This window comes from Neopsephotus bourkii, unplaced genomic scaffold (genome assembly GCF_033783945.1).
Source record: "Neopsephotus bourkii isolate Nb327-2 ecotype Australia unplaced genomic scaffold, CSIRO-AGI_Nbou_v1 NB_908, whole genome shotgun sequence".
Taxonomy (NCBI): Eukaryota; Metazoa; Chordata; class Aves; order Psittaciformes; family Psittacidae; genus Neopsephotus; species Neopsephotus bourkii.
Genome location: NW_026901402.1, coordinates 49658 through 72735, shown reverse-complemented (window position 1 = coordinate 72735; position 23078 = coordinate 49658).

The following is a 23078-nucleotide window of genomic DNA, read 5'->3' as shown; positions in this document are numbered from 1 at the left end:
GTGTCTTTTCTGCAGGGCTTTGCTGTAACAGGTTAGAATTTAATGAAATGCCTTGGCTTTACCTTTCTTCCCTTCTAGAATGTCTTGAAATTGTGTAGGAAATTGCATGACAGACTTGAACAAACTGACTGCAATATTGTTAAGGGGAGGTAGCACAAAGATGGTAAACAGTAAATGGAGAACTGGAAGGTGAGTTTTCTTCCCTGAGATTGCCAGAACAAAGTTGTCCATCTCCTGGACATAACAAAAGGCTAATTTTCTTCCACAAGACTGTGGATACCTATGCCTGTTTTAATCGTTTGTTGTCTCTCGTGTTTGTCTCTGTCTTGTAGTAACAAGCCTATCAGTTTCCTTATGTTTCCTTTTCAGATTTTGCCTTCTGCGTCACCCACATGGAGGCCGAGTGTGTCTTTTTGTCCCATATGCCATGGCTGGCAATAAAAATGAATTTCATGACAACAACGGGGAGTTTGCTCTTCAGAGCTGTTTTATCACACAAAGTGTCACAGCATGCATCTTCTGGGGATGGAGTCATGCAGTGATTAGATATTACAGAAAGCAAGGGGCCTCAAGTCAGGCATGAAAACTGTGGGCTATTCCTAAGTGGAGTAAAAAGCAGGGCATTTCCCTCACACCTTAAGCAAAAACAACGAATGGCTGCTCTTATGGGTAAGAACTAAATGTGAAATGGAGGTAGGGAGCAGCTGGCCAGGTGACAGAATCCCAACAAGTCCCTTGGGGTGGTGTTGGAAAGGAAATGATACTGAGTTACTGTTGGATTCTGTTATGTACCAAAGAGAAATTTGCTATTTAACAAAAAGTCTGAACAGCAGCATTATTTGTAAAATGGGGATTAATTACACTGCTCTTCTTGGCAGGGGTGAGACCAGCTGAAATACTGCACCTACTTTCAGGCATTGTCCTTTACTGGAAATGTGGACTCCCTGGGGAGAATTCAGAGGGCAGCAAAGGGAACATGAGGTTTAGGAAGTGAAGAAAGGCTCAGAGCACTGTCTGTGTTTAATCTAGAAAATGAAACACTGAGTGGGGAACATGAGAAGTCTTTCATTATGTAAAAGGGTGCTATTAAAGATAATGATCAGTTGTTCTCTTTGTTCATTTAGGAAGTGCAAGAAGAGATCAGATTAATTTTTGCTTACACTGCAGTTAAAACAATTTGGGCTGGATACTATGAGAAGTTTGTTAAAGTAGTCATGCCTAAGGATTCACAACATCCTCATTTCTTTATTAGTTAATTACTAAAAATTTCAGTGCTTGAAATGTGCTTTAGATACACTTACTGTATATTTTGTAAATTCTTGAAGTATCTCTTCAGGCCACACAGGGCTGCTGAGCAATTTCTAGATAAATCGAACAAAGATGCCACGTTTCTAACAATTTATGTTTCTAATTAACTTGAGAGCACTGTCTGAGAACTTATGGGCTCATGTTCAGCTTTGGAGAGAGCTAAACAGGCTTGTACTCTAATAAAGCACAGGAGAAAAGTAACTTGGAAATCAAAAACCCTCAAGGAGAATAAAATAAACATGGAAAATGATTGATTGATGAAATGATTAATGAAAAAAGAGTCTGAAGATACTGTGGGGAGGAGCAACTGTTGCTGGAGTGTGAGAAAGTGACCTGGCAAAGTGAGGCATGGAGGTGATGAAGGAATATCTTCCTAACAGAGCTGTAAAAGAGCCATGTGGAAGTGAGAGAGTGGGCAGATAAAAGCAGTGGCAGATGAAGTGTAGGTGGCAGCAAAGAAAAGCTGCAACATACAGGAGGATGAAGTAATAGATCTCATTCCCCCTTCCTTAAATTACTGGATAGGTGGTGGATCTAGTTTGAAAGAACTGTAAAGGAGAACGAAAGCATTCTTTAATCTGGACCTGACCTTCCCAGCTCATGGGGAAGACCTAGTGTCATCATAAGTCACCGGCTGTCTCCATGCCTGCCTGTTCAGAAGCAGTTTCCTATTTTGGTCACTACAAATACTCAGAGGTATCTGGAGCTCATGCTCCTTCTCCTGTGACAGCCTGTGGACACAGAAAATTCTTCTCTGCTTTGGTTTCTTTGCTCCAGTTGAATCCTGAATTTGCATGTTAATGACTCAATTCCTTTGTTTTATTTTGTCAGTTATCTTACAACATACTGTTCTCCCCTGCTCCAATTACAGGCTTCCAGGATTACTGGTGACCTTGCCTTAATACACACAAGCTGCTTCACCTCCTGCTACTCCTGTGATGCATCTCTCAACCTGACCTCACTCCAAATGCTGATATTGCTTCATGTTTTTTCATTCTCAATAAGTGCTGCATTTTAAAATCTACCACGTTCTGGGCTTACCAGCCATATATATGTACTAATAAAATTAACAGGGTATGGCTGCCATGGCTGATCCCTAGAATTACTGGCATGGGCATGTCTGCACTGTAAAGCTATATCCTAGCTAGCAGAACAAGAGGGCTGCATCCAAACCTCCATGGGCAATGCTTTGCTTAGGTTAAATCCTTCCTCTGCTCAGGAATTGTTTGAGAAAGTGCCATGTGTTCTAGTCCAGAGGTGCCAAGGAACACTGTAACAGTATTGATGACTGAATTACCATGCTGTCTGGTTAGGTTCATGAGTAGCCAGTGTGTTCTGCCTTCATAAGTTGCTTTTGGAGAAGGCTGCTGCTCCAGGGTCTGATCCAGGCAGACATAAACAGGATAACAACTCAGCCAACCTCGGCTTGGCTGTTGTCCTTTTTGTCATGAGCAAGTCTAGTTTGTCTTCATCTAGCAGGGCTATTGAGCCTCACCATGCTTGTTCCTGTGCAGAGCTGATATGAAAAATTAATTTTCCTGCAAGTTGGTAAACAACAGGAGTCTGATTTTTCATAAGCATAGAAACAGAGCATGGAGTTGTGTGGGACAGTTTATGGCATTGTCTAACCATAATGTGACCAAGCTTTCCTAGAATAGTTAACTTCAGAGATCAAGGTTTATGCTTCTCTCTCCTGCCTGAGGTTTACTGTGTGGATAACCTCCCACTCCACATCTTCCAAACTTTCAAACAAACTTTTGAAGTCTTTGCAATTAATACGTTCTGGCTTATCATTGTAACTCTAGGTTTATGCATTTAAGTTAAAGCTGAAATTTTGTCACTTGAACAGTGGGAGGCTCCCGGAAAAGATCTGATGGTTTCAGGTAGGTGGTTGTAAAGTTGCTTTACAAATCTAATGAACCTGAGAGATAAGCTTATCTTTTTCCTCAGAAGACTACTGCATGTTTTGTTAAACACAAAGCTAAGAAAATGTGTCTCTGAGAAGTAGATTGCAGGGACCATTTTGCCTACCTCTAAGACCTCTGTAACTTTGACATCTATACCCAAACTGCTTACCCTAGGACGATAATTTTCAGACATTTACTTCAGAGTGGGATGAATTCCATTTGTGAAGTGGCTGTCTCCACTGGCAGTGAAGATAACCCATAGTAACAAGTTCAGGTACAAATGTGGGGATAAGCTACGTAATAACAGCATTGTAGGACACTCACCTAAATCATCAGCTGAGGATCAACTTTGAATGGATTAGATGAAGAACAGTTGTGGGTCAAAGTGAATACAAATCAGAATGATGTCTTGGATCAGTGGTTATGGTTCTGTCTGTGAAGTGCAGAGATTTTTGTTTCTTGACCCCTTGTGTACAGGTGAAGATCAACATTTTCTGTAGACGTGGATCTATGAAGCAGAAACAGGGCAGGAAAGCTGATGGATTTCTGTGACTGGTTGAGCACTCAAGCAGACCAAGCCGGAACTGAGAGGTCTCCAAGGACTATTGCTTGTTGGAGACACTTTCCTGAAACAGAGAGGAAATACATGCTGCTGCTTGTATCACCTTATTCTGTCCATGTCCTCTGCTGTGGGCAGGTGAAGCTGTGGTTCTATATAGTCAGAGTTATGTGAAACCTTCTGTTTTTTATTGGTAGAATACAGGGACTTTTTTTTTTTTTTTTTTTTTTAAAGGAGTAGATACCTAAGAAATTTGGGGCTAGAGGTTCTGTGCTTGCTTTTTGGGGCAGTTATTAGTAGAATATAAGTCCCCTTATGAACCAAGTTCCAAATTCAGCTTGCCCTCTTAAAGTCCTGTCCTGCTTTCAGCTGTTAACAGTTATTTTTCTCCTTCTTAGTAGCTGGTGCAGTGCTGTGTTTTCGACTTTAGTCTGAGAACAATGCTGATAACACCGGCGTTTCAGTTGTTGCTAAGTAATGTTTACTCCGATCAAGGACTTTTAGTCTCGTGCTCTGCCAGTGAGGAGGGGCATGGAAAGCCTGGAAGAAGCAGTTAGGGCACCTGACCCAAACTAGCCAAAGGGGCATTCCATACCGCAGCGCGTCCTGCCCAGTATATAAACCACAAACACTCCTTTAGTGGTTCTGATATTTCAGACGACTATTTGCCGTTGTGATTAAGTCTCCTCTGGAAATGGAGGTTCTGAGGGCGGACCCGGCGTTCTGAGCTGAGAACTTCTTGCCTTGGGGCCCCATCTAGTGGGTAGTGGCTTGCACTGAGCATCACTAAGAGCAACTTGAGTTGTATTGCTTCGAGAAATAAAAAGCAGTGAAAGGAGCCGATATGAAGATTCCCTACGGAGTTTAATAATCGCAAATGAAATCACTGTGTTTTTATTCTTCTCCTGCTGATACTTTGTTTCCGTGTCTCTCCATACGGACGATGTTATTTAGCATTATGTGCTGAAGCATTTTCATAACATAACTGTGAAGTCATCCATAAGTTAAGAGGCTTATTAGGTAACCTTGCAAATAGGAAGCATTCCAGCAGCACTTCAAGGTCTGTCAGAGCCAAACTTTTAAAATCTGTATTTTGTCTTGACAGAACTGGTCATGTACCAGATTGTTAAAATGGTAAATATGTTCAGACATGAACTTTTTGTTGTACATATTTATGTACAAGAAAGTGGCTTGAGAAATGGAACAAAGTTTGATGGCTATATCTATGTTAGTTTTACAAATGACATTTTTCTAGTCCATCTGTCAAATGAATTTAGTGAGCCAAATTTGTACTTTGCTTGCATTTAAGTTGTTCAGTGTTATCCAAGGGAGTAAGATGGATAGCTAGACAGAACGTGCGGCCCTAGCTGTCTAAAAATTTGAGTTTGTTTTTTTTTGCTTTTTAAACAAAAAGGAAAAGAAAGAAGGAAATAGCTAAACTATCTGGTAAGTATTAAGCTGTTTTCTCTGGCAAATGTGTTTTACAGAACTAGCTATTTGCAAGAGGGTGTCTGTAACTATACCTATCTTGCAGTCTTTCAATTTTAAATGAACCCTGACAAAAGCACTTTCTGAAGAGTTTCTGTGCTATCTGTGTCTTCAGAGGGGATCCTAAGGGATGGAGACTTCTGGATCTGTATAAAAAGGTTATTTTGAAAAAAAATGTATTTCATAAAGGATAGGCTGATTATTTTCATTAAGCTGCATAGCAGGGTTATTTAAAACCTCAGCATGAAACTCCCCAGGTAGAGATACTGGAAGACAAATGAGAGTCTGACTAAAATAAAAAGAGTATTGTTTGGAATGAAACTGGTGAACCATGATCTTGCACCTCTTTGCCTTAGTTTGGCATGCCTTGAAAATCTTCAGTTTACTGTTTATAAAGGAGTAAAAATTTTAAAGGAGGAATGTGTCAGTGTGTGTCTTTGTGTGAAAGTGATGGACAAGTGATTTTTTCCTTATTGACATCATATCCATTTGTATTATTTTTATTGGTTCTCAGCCTCTCATTTTGTTCTTTGCCTTCTATAATCACATACATTTTGCAGCACACTTACAGCTCCCTCTTTTGATAGCTAGGTTGGTTTTACACTGTCTCAGGATTCATGCAGAGAGTAAGATCTTTAGCTGTGCAAATCCTGGAGAAGCTCTAAATTAATTTCTGGTGTGGAAAAGCTCTATTATTATTATTTCTTTTTCATTGTGTTTCTCAGCCTTTAGCCCCTAAAATAGTTTCCAAAATAAATGATCCTGGATAAAATGACTTTCAGGGTAAACGATCTGAAGCTCAGTGCTAGAGTTCCAGCAGTTGGAATGGTCCCATAAGATCCATTGCACTGACCAACAATCATCCTAGCTCAGCTCCCCAGAACAGGTGTGAAGGGTTGGCAGAGGTAACTGCTGATAAGGTGTTTAGAAAACAGATCTTATTTGCAAGAGAACCTTTGTGTTACACCTGTATCCCACTCTAGACTGGGTGAATGTCTTTTTTTTCACTATGATTTCTGTTTTCCAGAAAAAGTTCTTGAACTGAAGCAGTACTGATACTTGTGATAAATGGAAGTCCTTTTCTTGCCCGTATTGAGTGTCAAGTCCTGGGCTTGGGCTCCTGTGTGTTCTCCTGGTTAAACATTTTCTATTTGGTATTTGACTATTCAAATTTTAGAGAGACTGGGCACAGTGTCAGAAAGAGTCATTTGGAGAGGGAAGATTTAATCCCTTTTTTAATCCAGGAAGAAGTTAATAGGAAGAGAAGAGGTGCTCCTGAAAAGCATGCGTCTGGGGGTAGAGGATGGTCAGATGTAGGGTGGAGTGCTAAGTCTCAAGGTGCATGGCCAAGGACTGTGGCTGTTTCCTCTCTCAGCTCAGAGGGCAGGCTGCCTCTAAGGATGCCTTTGGAAAATGGTCTAATGCTTCCTTTATGCTGAGGAAGATCTTCTGACCTTGGGCTCAGGCTTGGTGAGCCAGTAGCAGTAACAGCTATAAGGCTGGTGGGAGCAGCCTCATATCCGGTCCTTTGCCTGGTATGTGTCTGACCTCTCATCTCTTCCCCAAACTACTTGGTTACAGATCGGCCCCTGCACTCAGGGCTAATCTGCTATCCTGTGCTTTCCCAGTCTGAAAGGGAAGGCAGAAGTGTAGCCTGAGAATTCATAAACAATGTAAATACATCCTCAGTGTAGCCTGAAACTCCTCCTTGGACCTGAGAAGCCTTTCCTAGCAGTTACATATACTCAGATGTACTTATGTGGAGGCAATTTCTGTTGACTGGAAGCTAATATTTCATATAATATAAATATGAAATTTAGTATGAGCTTCGATATTTCTGACATATATTGCAGCATAGAGTTTAAATAATTGGCAATACTGATATAATACCTCATTGAAACCTGCCTATTTGAAACTAGTTTTTGTGAATCATAATATAGTGCAGAAGTTAAATGAGGCTTTAAAAGAAAATTGGCCAGCTTAATGGTCCAATTGTCTAAGTGCAAATTCACTGCCATGGAAACACTGCTCTGTTATTTCTGATTCCTTACTCATAAAAGCTATACTCTGTGTTATAAGGCAATAGACATTTCCTAATCAATGCAGTTTTACTGGTGTCCAACACTATGCAATGTGTTTGAAGGGAAGCCAGAGGCATGGAGGAGGCTTTTAGCAAATTTCTTTCTCGCATGTAGTTTTGGAGTTAATAAGAGCCTTCCCCTCCCCTGCCCATGGCCCCATTTCAGTATGCCCTGGGTCATCTGTCCCTGCCCCAGTGATGATGGAGCAGTGCTGATCTCCAGCTCTGAGCACCACTGAAAAGAGCCTGGCTCCATCTTTACACTCTCCCTTAAGGTATTTATACATGTTCATATGATACCCAGAGATTTCTCTTCTCCAGGCTGAACAGTCAAGCTCTCTCATACTTTCCTGGTGTGTCAGTTGCTCTAATCTCTTAATTATCATCATGGCATTTCAGTGTAAATGCTTATGTATGTAAATTTTAATAATGTGCATAACAATAAATCCAAGGATTGTAAATGAAATGCCAGCTAGTAGTGGCCAAAATTATGAAGTCATGAAACTTCCTTGAATGTTTAAAGAAATCTAAGGTGATTCTGAGTAATATTAAACACCTCGTATAGATAGTTCGATCTTTGGACAGATACTGTTTAAATTATTTCCTGAGGGTGTTGTTGATCTTTGTTGCTGATCTTTAACTGTAATGTTTCTACCTAGAAAGATGTCACTGTACTTGGCTCCTCTTCTGATCTCTTCTGATCCACTGATCCTTCTGATCCTCTTCTGATCTATACATTCTCTGATTTATCTTTCCTTCTTACTTAGTTGCTGTTTCCCTAGTCTTTTTTTTCAACAGATTACATTCATCAAGCAAATGTTCATTAGCTTCTGGAATGCAAATCAATTTTTTGACCTTTTCCTCTTTAAGATCCCTGGTGCATATTTTATAAGTGTGGTCTCAAAATAAGAATGACTTTATTAGACCAGGCCTAGAGGTACTTTTAGTGTCTTCTCCCTGTCCATGACAAATAGCAGGTCCCCAGGAAGGATTTAAAGAACAAACCAAATGTATGTGTTATGCAGCTCCCCAGAGTAGTTTCTATGCTCTCATACAATTTCAGTTCAAGGGATCTATGAGAGGAATATAGTACCTCTGCAGCTGTGAGGAATGCTTTCAGGACCAGCATTAGCCCACTGTGTTCCAGGTGCCTATGGGGTCCATCAGTAGGATATGTGACTATAAACAATGGCATCAGAAGACTGATGGATGGCATCATCATTAGTGATAATGCCATTAGCCTTGGGTGAGATGGTTTAGTGTGAGGTGTCCCTGTCCATGGCAGGGGGGTTGGAACTAGATGATCTTAAGGTCCTTTCCAACTCTAACTATTCTATGATTCTATGATTATGCTGGTAAGTTATAGATAACCCTGCTTGTTCTGTGTCTCTGTGACTAGTGAGATTTGGTAGCATTGTCTTCCTCTCATTCCCTGGGCTGGCATTAGTAATGTGATATGTGGACATCTTACCTTTCTTCATAAGAATTTTTTTTTTTTTTTGTGGGGGGGGGGGGGAGTAATGGAAAGGGCAGGAGGAATAGCAAAATAAAAGTAATGAACAAAGCACACCAAATCAGAAGTCCAACTATCGAGACAGCAGCTCTGTATTACTTGAGGCTGGAGCTTTAATGGACTATTAACATGTGGCTCTCATGAGGCACAATTGTTTCCCAGGGCAAGTAACACACTAGGAAATTGCTGGCATACTTCCACTAGAGAAGGATTGACACCGCACATGTGTGTCCTTTCTGTTAGTAGGGAGATACTCTCAGTGCTGTGTTTTTTAAAACCTGGAAATGAAGGCAGTATTTCTGTTTGATGTATCATGCATGAGTTTAAAGTGCTTGATTGATCAAAGATCAGATCAAAGAAAACCAGACACCATTTTTTGTTGCCCATCTAAACTCACGGAGACTAGAACAGAGCTCTTACTTTCCCTTCCACATACCTCTGTTTGCTGGTTCCTTTCATGATTCCTACAAAGACACAACCTTCCAAGCTGTCAGGCAGCATCTGAACCAGCAGCAATCAGAATCAGCATTACATTCTTTATATCTTTATGTTAATTCCAAATATGATTAACCAGGGAAAACCATCTGTAAAGTATATGTGTCTTTCTATACATGTACAGCTGAAGTTCAAGTTGAAGCTTTTATATTAGAGTATAAAGAATGTAATGCAGGTTGCTCATTTAGTATTTCCCAGAAAGCTTCCAAAAAGATCATAATCCTAAGGTGTCCTTTTCTCAAGCTTCCCTTTTCTGCAAACTTCCTATTTCTAGATGATTTATTTTTTTGTAATGTACCACTGCAAACTATTTCTTCCATTTCTTCATGTTTATCATGACCTATGTCTATCCCTCATCTATGATTATACAAAGGTCAACCCATAATGCCAACTTCCTTGTTACTTCATTGCCTACTTTTAGCATTTTCTAAGCAATCTTTCTTTTCTCCCATGTCTAGAAAATAACGGTTATAAACATCACCAAACCAAACTTGTTCTAATTCTTTGGTCATTTCTACCTTGCTCACAGAAGTCCTGACTGTTGTGTACTAGCAGGCTGTACCAGCATGATACAGCCAGAAACAGATACTCTCTCTAGCAATTGTAGTGTGAAGGCAAAGTGTGAGGGTTAGTGTGTGAGCACCTTCAGGAGAAAAAAATATTACTTTTATTTATTTATTTATTTTAATCTGAGATACCATAAAAAGTTGTGGGGGTTTTGTTTGTTTGTTTGCTTTTTTTTTCACACTAAATATAATTGAGTTGAAAGAAGGTGCAAGCAGTGGGGAAGAATTAATCCATGGATAAATCCAAATTAAGACAGATTTCCTTTTACTGAGCAAATGCTTTAGCCAGGTGGTATTTTGACCATATGCTTTATTACTTGCGTGGTGTCACTGCACAAAGGTAGCAAACATGACTGAACAGGCTGTGAGGTATAAATAAGACCGTCAGGATGATCCTTCTGGCCTCAAACTTTGTTTCCAGCCAAGAGTTCCCATGCATTGGAAACTCCAAGCAGCTATTTCAGTCTCTTTGGAAGGATCAACGATCTGTCACTCTCTGAGGTGTCCCAGGCAAGCCCAATGGTTGCTGTAATGTTATGATGTTGCTGCTGTTGTTGTCCTCTCGTAAATGCCCAGACATCTTGACGACTGCACTCAGCTCAAGATTCTTTCCTCTCCTGCATTGCTATAGTATTTGTGTCACTTGGGGAGCACTGCCAGTGGGTGAGATTGGGCACAAGTGTAAGCAGAAAGGCCACCGAGGCAAGGAGGGAAGACAGCTGTCCTAAGCATTCAAAGCTTTACATTCTGTGCTGCTCTAATGTGACCTGGGCCTCAATATATTTATTAAGATGGAAGAAAGCCTTTTTTGGTCTTGAAGCTCTCTGAATCTACCTACATATTATTTAGGATATATTACAGTAAAATCCAGAGTGGTACTTAGTGCTGCCTGATTGCAATAGAAATTCAGAATAAAAGAAACAGTCTCTTTACTGTCCACAGAGAAAAGAAATTACTGCCATCTCAAGCTGTTTATCTGGGACCCATAGCTTCTTCAGATTAAAATTAAGAATAATGGAAAAATGTTTTGATTTGGATATCAGTAAGGTGGGAGTCAAAAGGTATGTACTTACATCTGTAAAAAGTTTTTCAGTTGCCAGTGCAAATATTACCTTGTGATAAAATTATTGTTGCTGAGGAATACTCAGCAAGCCCAGCACATGAGACAGTGTCTTCGAATGTGAAGTGTGTTTGTGTGGGGAATCCTACAGTCTATTTGGGTAAAAGCACCCTTTGAAATCAAATGAGTGTTTAACTTGAAGGACCAATGGTGCTAGTGGGTGACTGATTTAGTGACAAGTGAATGCCCAAGGAGTGAGAAAAGTAAATAATCAGTTAAATGGCATGGACAAAGAATTCAGCAAAATGTCCCTCCCAGGAACACTTGCAGATAGTGGGGTAGTGGTGACAACTGGTGACCTCCAAAGGTAGCTTGATTTGAAGCACCAGAATATGGACCATGGAGAGAAAAAGTAGTTAGAGGCTGGAATGGAAAAGCGGGTAGGACTCTTCAGTCTGTTTTCTGTAACGAAATTTTGCATTGTTTTATGCACTATGGCATTGCTCTTGAAGACCTGGAGGAGAAACTACCATTGAAGAAAGATTAGCATGACTCACTGGCACTTCTGCACAACAGTGAGTATTAAAAAAGTGTAAATTTGAGGCCTGCCTGGAGCTTACAGTCTTAGCACAGTTCTCATGGTACCCACCTGTGGTGAGCTCAATCCTTTCGGTTATAACAACCAAAGAGTCAAAGAAATCCAACAGTAGTGAGGAACAAAGATTAAGGGGTAGTTGCAATTATCCCTAAAGAAAATCATGCCTGGGCTGGTTTCCTTACAGTTTTTATCCATTTACAGTGAAAGCTGGTCAGACCTTCACAGTATCATTCCTTCAAGCTATTGTGGATTCAGCCTTGAAGCCAAATGGTATCATTTTACTAATGAGATTTACCTGCTTCCAGGAATATACTAAAGGCTCTAGAGCACATTTATGATGATATATAAGTCAGATAGTATATCATGCATGGTACGGATCATATGCATCATAGCTACACGTTACGTATGCACACAAAGTTCAATAACATTGAATAGTTGTATATACCTGAACTTGATACCGTTTGACATTTTCACTTCAGCTCTCACATTGGGCTCATCGTACAGGTGATCTGCTGTGTGATCTGTTATGTGTTTATTTCCTTCTCCTTTTCCCCTGTGAAACAGGAGCAGATAATTTCCATGACATCTATGTGAGGATATGCGGAGTATGAGAGTGGTTTTTTTCTGTAAGATTATCTGACCAAGGACTGTGTCAAATGGGATGATAAGGAAAAGGGGAGAGCCAAACACACAACCTGAGTCAGTAGTGATAACAAAGACAACCTGAGTCAGTAGTGATAACAAAGACCATAACCAGAAACAAACCTGGTTAGTGGCACTAATTGATAAGGATAGTGGAGTGTGAGAATCCATAAAGGTGATCTGATTAAGGAGCACCTAAAATCAGGTCGATAAGAAAAGATGAAGGGAAAAACCATAGAGACACAGACCTGACAATGATGGATACTATGAGAAGAAACAAACCTTGCTTGTCATACTAATTGATGCATTATTCCAGAAAAGCTAACCTGGACTTTTATGAGTTTTTATAAACTTATAAACTAGTAAGTTTATAACTCGAGGGTTTGGGGTAGGGTGGATGAAGAGGACCAGAGGAGTGGGCATTGGTAGATCTGTACAAAGCGATGAAGAAATGTTTAGGGGAAGGAACAAAGAGAGGAACAGGCAGGAAGGGGTAGGAAAGGATGTAAACTGGGGCCAGTCAGTACGCTTGTCCGGCTGAGCCCTGCACCTCATTACCACAGGCTGTCTTATATTCTTTAAAACTTTTCTTAACTATCTCTCTGTGTAATCTCACTCTTTGTCCCATGTGTGTGAGTGGTGATGGACTGAGTGCCAGCTGTTGAAGTCAGACTGGGGGTGTAGGTGCTCCTACACACTACGTGTAGGTATTGGTATTGGTGGAGGAGAAGACACTTGCAGATATTGAATGCCTGTGGGATGAGTGTATGAGTGAGTGCATCTGTTTGCAGTGGGCGCTGACCTAGATCAGAGAGCAAGAGTAGGTGGCCAGACAGCAAATGTGTGTGTGCTTGTGAACCTGAAGTGTCATATATGTGCCTGTGCTAGTGACCTTCAGTGTCTGCCAGCCCAAAAGGAAGAGGGGACAGGACCAGGAGCAATGGACACAAACTGAAACACAGGGACTCTGAACATCAAGAAACCCATTTGTTTAGGGTTTTTTTCTCACTGTGAGGGTGGCCAAGCACTGGCACAGGCTGCTCAGAGAGGTTGTGTAGTCTCCATCCTTGGAGATACTCAAAAGCCATCTGGACATGGTCCTGTGCAGCCAGCTCTAGGTGTCTTTGCTTGAACAGGTGGGCCGGACAAGGTGGCCATAAGAGGTGCCTTCTAACCTCAGCTATCCTGCGCTTCTGTGACTGGTTTGTCTGTGCTTATATCTGCTGTGAGTCCTGTATGTAGGTGCTGTTATGAGCAGTAACCCCTACAGTTGGCAGCAAGTAAAGCCTGAAGGCATTAAAATAGACTTTGCATGGTGGTATCCAGCATTGAATTTGTAACTCTTGCCTGCACTTCCCAGGGTGGTGAAGCCTCTGCACCCACATGACTGCTGCTTATGTATTTCCTGTCTTTCCCTCTTACAGCCTGTGGTTGTGTCTGGATTTAATTTGTTATTGCTGACACTGAGATTAGTTGATAGAGATAACTGTTGCTGCAGCAGATATCTGCAGAGCATGCTGTGACTCTTGCATAAATATACAAGGGTAAGACAAAAATCTTTATGGTCCTCATCTTTTCACCTGGTTGAAAAAAAAGATCTCATTGTAATGGTAAGTGAAGAGGTACCACTGAGCTGATATATTGATAGTGGGATCTCCTATGGTATGGTTTGTCTAACTACAGTTAGTAAACTGTAGTAAGCACTGTTGTTTTCATTAAGTTTTATCAGAAACACTTCCAAAAGGTTTCATTAAATTAAAAAAACCAAAACCAAACAAACACCAACATTTGAAATCCGAGCCATAGCTTCACAGCAGTGGTAAGAGACTGTAATTTCTTGTCTCACCTTAAGATTTAGCAAAGCATATTTAGCTAAGCATTTGCACTGGCTGAAACCCCAATTTTAGTTAAAGTATAGCTGTCACCCTGTTACCAGCTCTAGAGTACTTTATGCGGTCCAAAGCAGTGGAAAATACACTCTTGTTGCCACTTGCAGTAACTCACCAAAGCAGTAGTTGAAACACTCTGCTGCAACAGGGAACTGTGTATATTCTGTTTGTGGCTTAACTAACCCTCTGTCAACTTTTAAAGCAGGCATTAAATTAAGAAGGATATAAATCAGGGCCTTCCTGAGTCAGTAAAACCTTACCACTGAGTCTGATGTGCTTGAGAATGGGTCCTTGGGCAGAAGGGTGACACATTACAGTTTAAATACCTTCTGAGTGATTGACTCAGAGTAATTTAGTGGTATGTTTGTCTTCTTACATATAAAAAAAGGATACTTACTGAGAGATTCACTCTATCTTGCAGTGGAAAAAAAATGCCACAATATTTTGTATTTTCAGGTATTTTCGTATTTGTTCAAAAGCTTGTACTATGAGTGAGTGATGTAATGGTGCAGTTCAGTCTAGCCTTGTTGAATTGCTGCTTGAATATCTCTGTCTGGGGTTTAAAACAGCTTCTAGCAAGTGTTCTGTTTTGTTTTGTTCAGCTGCCACTGTCCTCTTTCCTGGGAGCTCCACAGCCTTCTCTTGGTTGTGTCTCCTCCTTTTCCTGCTCAGAATGTCTTGGCTCTTCTATGGTCTCATGTCCACATGGCCTATCCTCATTTCTGGGGAGAGTTTTAGCTTTTGGATGTTTGCAGTTGCATGTGGCTTTAAAATACTTGCAAGTTGGGTATCGAGAAGGAAAATTAAAAGGTTCTAATAGAGGAAGAGAAAATACATCAAGAAAAATTAAAATAAGCAGAAAGCAGGAGGTAGTGAGAGAAGTGTTTAAGCTTCTTACGAGCCAGGGCTGTTCTCTCCCCTCCGGAAAGAGGCAGTCAGGTGTGTTTTCCTGTGGCAATCTGTGCTCAGCTGCATGAACACATGTATAGTGCTATCAGCAGCCAAGTGCATCTGTTTCTGCTCTCTCGTCTGCTAATCTTTATAAGCAGGTGCACAGCCTCCAAAATTGTTTTAAGTGTTTCAGGAGGTAGCATTCTCTTTTGAATAAGACACATCCTATTTGGTACATATATGGACCTCATTCTTGACAATCCTGAACTTCTGACCAGAAGCAGTAACTGAGGAAAGAGAACTATTTATTTTTCGTATAGTTGAATGCATGCATTGCTTTGTCTTTCATTTGTAACACCAAGCAGGATGCTATTTCCTCAGCAGCTGTAAGGGAAATCCAAGAGACTTGTCTACTATCACCACTGCCAAGTACCCATTGTTCTAGCACAGCTTTACAAACCTTACTATAGGGTTTTGTGAATAATTAGGATTGCTGCAGAGTTGAGGAACTTTGTTGTTAGTTACCAAGCTTTTAATTTGTATGAAACTATAAATATACTTCAAACATTTGAAGAATTCAAGAGCTAACATATCACAAAGATGACTTCAGAAGCTGCCATGTAAAGATGCATCAGGTTTTCTTGTAACTGGATAAAGCTTAAAGCACAGGCCACTATTAAGATGCTCTTACAGGCTAAAAACTTACCTCTTCTAATACCTTTACATTCAATTTAATTACTGAATGGATGTTTCCTCCAGCAGCTAAAAAGCTAATGCATCTTTTTTCTGAGATCCATTTCAGGTCTTTGTCTCCCTGTTTACTGGAGTAGCTGAGTCGTTACTTAAGCCTGTATCCCACATCAAGGGACTAGTATAAGATAAAGAATAATTCTAAAATACCACATTTACAAAAGGATTTTAGCACATGCTCAGTTTTAAGTACTTGAATAATCCTTTTGATACCCTGCTAAATCTCTGCTTAAAAAAAACCCCCACCTCTTAGGGAAGAACTTCTATTTGGGAAGTGGGATCAGGAGAACATGCCTTTAGTGTCAGGCAGGAAGTTTGTTTGAGAATGTAACACAAATTATTTAGTGATTAAAATGCTGGATAATTTTTGGTGCTCTGCTGCCTAAATTTCAACACCACTGAATAACACAATAGTGCAGTTTTCTATCCTATTTTGTGAGTACTTATGAAGAGAAGGAAAATTTATTTATTGACTTACCTGCAGACAACCTGAGACTAGCCCCACTGCATGGATTGTTCTTGCCTATGGTGTGTTCCCCAGAGCCCTCAGGGTGCACTTTAACATTTTTGACATCCATCCACACCCTGAAGAAAGAACTTTAAATAGAAGAGAGATCAAGTGTAAAGGCAGACAGAGCAGGCTGTACATTCCTTCAGTTCTTTAATCAATATAGAACAAGAATTAAAAGTAGAGAGTGTAATCAGAACTTTAAAGTTTTCCTGCAGACTGACCTTTTACCTCCCACAGGAAAAGGCAGTAGGAGAGAAGGAGTTAAGCAAAGTGTGTTTGCTCTGGATTATTACATGCTAATTACTTCGACAGCTGCTCCGACGCAACATTTATGTTCAGTTCATATGCACACATTCCACTGTGTCTGTCTCCGTAGATCTAATTCTGTCAGACTGAGTTATAATTTAAGACCAATGGGAGGAAGGGAAAAGTCTGTGTCGAGAAAATGGTAGTCCTAGACAGTAAGAAAGTAGGAAGATCCTTACCAGAGCTATTTAGAAAACTTGGATGAATACTGTGGACGTGATATGAATCAGTTTGCTAAAGGCTTTTCCACATTTTGCCTTTCTTCCCATATGTGTATGCATAAGAAGAAAGCATGACTTCAAAGAACATTGTTCACGTATCAAAGTTTCTTATACCAAGCACTGGAAGGTCTTAGTTGTCATTTAGCGACTTTGGTCTTGACTGCATTCCTGTATAAGTAAATTGACAATATACATTGTTATTTTTGAATACTTTGAATATCAATAAATTCCTTACTTATTATATATTGCTGACTAACTGGATATTTGAGTCATTATAGGCCAAGACATGTGGGTTGATTAGGTCTGCCATATAGCAAGGTTTTCCCAGACATGTTGTCATATTTCTAGACAGAATAAGAGGAATGTGATTACTTCCTTATGCTTGTCACAAAGCCTTGTCAGTCCCTTCCCTTCCTTTCCCTTTTTCTTCCCGAATAGGGGCTCACATAATGGGAAAAATCCCTATGGGGTTGCATACCACCAGAATGGAGCAGATAGAGCCCCCATTCACCAGATCTGCAGAGCAAGTGCCACTAGCCCATTGCATCTGAACATGTCAGAGTCACCACAGCAGTGCCTTTGAGTTTCTGGATAGAAATCTTGGAGACCTACAAACACCAAACCTCTATTTTAGTTGATAGTAATCAGCGATCATCAGGGTCTCACAGAATTTAGTGCTTTGGCTGTGTTTTTTTCCTCTGCCTGCATATGTCTCTATGCATATTAACTCTTCCTCCTTTACCTGCAAAACATAGAAAAGTCTCTCTCAAGTTGACTGGTGACATTATGGACATGGAAATAGTGATTAGAAAGTGGTCTTTATTTAAATTCATGTCAATAAGTTGCTATGCCTTTGCATATTGCAACCATGTTCTCAAATTCAGGGAGCTCTTAATGAGGCAACAGGGAGGCTCATTTTACAGCCTGAGACACCAAGGGGATTTCGTGTCTCTGCTAATAAGATTCTGGAGTTTATGTCTCCTCACTAGTCTTGTAAGTTAATGATTATTTTAAAGCATCAATGACTTCTAAATAAAAAATAAATTTAAACTGTTTTCTGACATTAAAATATTTTCAATGTACTTGATATTGCTGTGAAAAGAAACCCCACTCAATATAAACAACTTCTAAGATCAAGGTCTATCTTTTATTAAAACACAGAGTAGAATTGCATATGGTGTAGGGCTTTTCTTCTGCCTTTATATGACACCCTTATTTCCTATTAGGCTGACCTCACTTTTGAGAGAATCACTTGGTTAGTTCTAAATATAACCCTTCATCTTCCCTTAAATGGGAGTGAAGGGGCAGTAGCCTTTAGAGAGAGGAATTATTTTTGTTTTCCTCAGCCAGAGTTTACTAAGCTGGGAAAGGCTGGTCTTCCTCTCTGCGTTGAAATTTTCTATATCCCTTGGTAAGTCCATTTTTCATCTAGGTTATTCTTGCTCAGAACAAGTGAGGGTGATTGTGGGAGGTGTTGGGTATTTCTCTGTAAAAAAAATGAATTACCTTCCTTGGGGAAAGCAAACAATAAACAGGACATACATTGATTTATGAAAAGATAATAAAAATCTAAAGTAAAATTGTTTCCTTCTGTGTATAGTAAGCTTGATTTTATTCTGTATTACATTTCCTATGTTCTTTCTACGTATAAAGAACTACATAATGCCAATCCATTGCTGTCTTGGTATATGAGCTTCCACAACTACACATATATTGGCAATGCAACTTTCTTGTATGCTATACTCTGTAAGAAGACAAAACATGATTTATCTGAAGTATGTGTGTAAATAATCAACATAAAATTCTATAGTAGCTGGCAAAACTATTAGGCATGCTGAAGAATAGGATGTAGCTAGGACCAAAAATTCTGCTTTGATATTTTTTCTACCATACTTCCAATCACATGTCTTCAGAAGATGCATTTCTGGTGTCTGTATTGCTCTAGGCTATGTGATGAGTTCTGTGCCACATGAAAATTCCAGCTAAATACCACTGATAGAGCCTTGGGAAATTATGTTTGTGCTCTTGAAAATATGCCTGTGAGTTGATAATACCTATGAGTCAGTGAAAGTATTGTAATGAAGGATAATGAAATTTCGGATGATGGGAAGTGACTCATCATCTCATTGTCTCACATTCCGTGCCGTCCATTTGAGGGGATGTAATGCAGTTGCCAAGTGAAGGGAAATCTTAAAACTTCATTGGAACATGTTGCAACTTCTTGTGCATTTGCAATGTTAGGATGGCGAGGTTTAAATTCAATGTGAGCAAATTCAGCCTCATTTAATTCCCAGTCATGTAAGATCATGAATTCATAAGAAAGCATCTCTGGGCTCTTTTATAAAATTATTAATAAAGAATAGACACATCTGTGATGTCCAGTATTGTCAGCTGCTCAAAAATACTGCTTTGCTCTATATTCAGGTTACTGGAATTAGATGAGGGAACTCCAGATTAAGGTTTACTAAGGAAAGTAATACATGCACTTCTGGGGATAATTGGAACCAGATTGAACTTGTCCACAAGATTTCTGTTTAAAAATTATTTGTGAAACTAGGATAATACTATTCCCATACAAAGGAAATATGATCATTAAAACATGATCACTAAAACTTAAGACCAGCTATGATGTAGCTAAAGATGGCAGAAAAGACAGGCTTGCTAAGTAATGTCTGGAATTCAGTGGGGTTTAAGCAAATGAGAATTCCATATGTTTTTTGATTTTAGAAGAATTTGTATTCTGTTGTCAAAAAAGTTAAAACTGAATTCTTATTATGCAGAAGGGAAAAAGCCTCTTTAATGGAAAGGACAGAAGCATCTTAAAATGACAGTATATTGTGTGTTTAAGTTCATCCTTTTTAATGCACAGAATGTGATTTTCTGTGTGAGATCTAAATACACACATGTGCACAGAGATAGAAGACTGGAAAGACATATTAGCATTTTAAAAGTTTATTACCACAATGGGGAAGATGGTATTAGACCCTCTATATCCCATTCTGTTTTAGACTGCAGCTTCTATGAGCTACATAATGATTCATGCTGGTTTTGCAAGATTTCCACCAAAATAAGTTTCCTGGGGGAAAATGTTCTTATGTTTTTATCTATGGCAATTTCTACAGGACTGATACAACCATCTGGAAAGGACCACATGTTTTCTGAGGCAATATGATAATTCTTTAAGCTGCTCAGCAGAATCAACTGATGACTAGAAAATCATCAGTATTTCCTTTTGTTTTTCTTTATCGTTCACTGTGGTATATAGGTTGTATGGATTGTTATATATTTTATCAGCTAGATATCACAATCTTTAATGTTCCATGGAAGTATATGTTGGCAAAACAAGGCTTCCTAAAAATACTTAACTTTGAACAATATTGAGAACAAGCAGCAGAACTACAGACAGGTAAGAGGAAACAATGCCTGCGTCATGGGAAAACCAGGACAAACTCTCAAATCAATACAAATGGTCAAACCTATTTAAGAAGGATGAGATACAGAGGAAGATCAAGAATGAGGATACATGTGTAGGAGCAGGATGTACTGATCGTTCAGCCAGAATGAGGAGGATAGGCAGCATGAGGTCAGGCAAGAGCCCACAAATCGTTTTTGGCACTTCTGATGGACAAGGACAGAGATGAAAGTGCATGTTGCATGCTACAGCATTGACAGGTCAGGCAGAGAAAGTACATGCCGTATAGTGCATTGCTTATGACAGGAGCCTCCTGAGTTTAGGAATGCAAGTTTCTTATCTATGGTGAGCACAATCATGTTCTTCCTATGGCATTTGTGAATCCATCCATCAATTTGTTTGGTTGTGTGCCTGCTGTCCGAGGCTGTGTCATCATACTAGAATTTACTGCCTGTCCTTTAAATCTTAAATTAACTCACTTATCAAACTAACCATGTCTATATCAGACCTTTGGCTTCCCTGCTCAAGAATGTGGCCTGTTATCACATGGTCCTAGATTATTGTTTTCTGTTCAGATCAGCATTACTATGGTATGAAACTATACATATCCTGGCCCGGGAACTCTGCTTTTAACTCCTTTCCAGGTATAATTTGTTATTGTACACACTACTAAGCATGCGGAAATGTATATCTGTGTAAACTGATTTGAACAGTCTAATTAATCTGTATTTATATCATTAATTCTTAAAGACATTTTGGCTGACTTAATTTTTTTTAGGTTTAATATTCTCTGAGTGGTTTCTACAGTACATAGATTAGTGCAGTTTAGAGCCTTCTGATGTCCCCAGCATTCACAGTCACAGAAATAAATAGTAATAGTAATAATAATAAAGGTAGGAGTATAATGGTGCTCTGTTCCATCAAAAAAATAAAGGTTGGGTGAGAAACTAAGTATTTTAGACCATTTTATCTTGTAACTCCAGGCTTTTTTCTTGAAATCTAAGGATGTTAATAGGATCTGCATGGATGAAGTTCAAAGGTTTTTTGTGAAACATAGGTCATATATTTGTTATGATTATCCAGAAAATAATTTTATCTTTCTCTTGGTCTATTTATGCCTTTCTTTCCGTTATTAAATTTTCAGTTTCCCATGGGGAAATATTGTTGGTTATTATTTCACAACGCATTTGCCAGACCACTACCTGCATCTTCCCTTTGGGTCATGTCATCAAGTGATTTGCCAGTATAATTAGGTTTCCAACGACTGCCAGTAATAATATCATGGTTCAACTAAATCAATAACTTCAGTAAGGCTAAGCTGTCACCTGCATATCATGTTATCTAACTGTGTTAGTGGAAGGTTGACTAAATATTAATATCTATTTCAGACATCTCACATTAATATGTATTAGAGGAAAACTGGGAAAGTAGTCAACACATTCCTCCTAGGAAGACAATAGGAACTTCTCTTATTATAAAGTCAAGGCACCCCACATCCTCTGTAGACTGCTGAAGCTGGTTTTACAATGGGGCTGTGATTTTGCTCTTCAGATACTTGTCTTTGAAGCAGTATAAAGTATTAAATATGTACTCTGCAAGCATCATTGTAATTAACTGGTGATGATTATTATATTTGGAATTGTTGCCAAGCAGCTCCCCTCTGTGTTAACAGAAGGCAAAGTGAGTCTGGCTGCTAATAAACTCAGTTAATTGCTTGTATGGAGGCTGGAAGTGAATGCAACACTTGCTTCTATTCTAAGGATGTTTGGATAAATGTGAAAACATCTGAACCCAATTTTGATAAATCTTGGGTGCTGATTAATAGAAGATACACAAATTAAAATGTAAATTTTATATATAGTGGAAAAGGCTGAACTGTAAATGGCAAAGATATTTTCTCCTATCTCAAAAACGAAAATAACCCAGACTGTGATCCCTCCAAACACATGGGCACTACTCTGCAGCTCTTCTATGTCAGACCTCAGCGGGAGTTATATACATAGCAACACATAAATTGCACGTTGATAAATTCACAGAATTATTCAACTGGGCCTCATGTAAATATGAGTAGCACTTAACAGCTGAGGCTACCCCTTAATCTATTGGTTTGCCCTTTGCACCTTCATCTAGGTGAAAAGTTTAACTAAAAATAGGAAAGAGGGAACATTATACCATTAACTGACCAGTTGATGTATGAACGAAGGGGGAAGTCAAATGTCATATACACAATGGTCACAGTTAGCAGAAAGGAAACTAGTATTTAATGTCTTCAGGTACAACCTAATGTCATGTACAGATACCAAAACTAGGAGAAGCCAAGGCTAGTCATGGGCATTGTGTCTGTGTCATGTAACTAACACATGTCGTATGCCTAGTTAATATTATATTCATGTCAGCTCAGCATTGCATGAGGGCACCTATCTAAGCTAGTATCTCTTTGAGCTGCTGCACCGTACTGTACTTGGGTCTTGTTAACTTTCATGTTCCTCTAGAAATGTGGTAATATACTTCATTAGTGTCCCATAGTAATGTTATAAACTTGTTCAGTTTTTGTCTTGCACCATCTGGTATTTTGTGTAAAGCTCTCATTCCTGAAGGTGTGATTTGCCGTTCTTTTATCTCTTGAAAAAGACTTGAAAGGTAACATAGATGGTAATATGGATTATGCAGAAGATGCAGCTATCAGGAGATAAATTGTAAAGATTCATCTATTTAGATCTTATTACTTTTAATAAGGTATATCTGCTATTAAATATGTCTACCGTCTTCTCCTGCAGAGACCTTTTTCTTGGAAAATTAAAACTAGCTGATGTGTACATGACATCATGACTGGGGGCATCTGATTCCACTTTTAAATACCTAAAACTAAACACAGCTGAAAT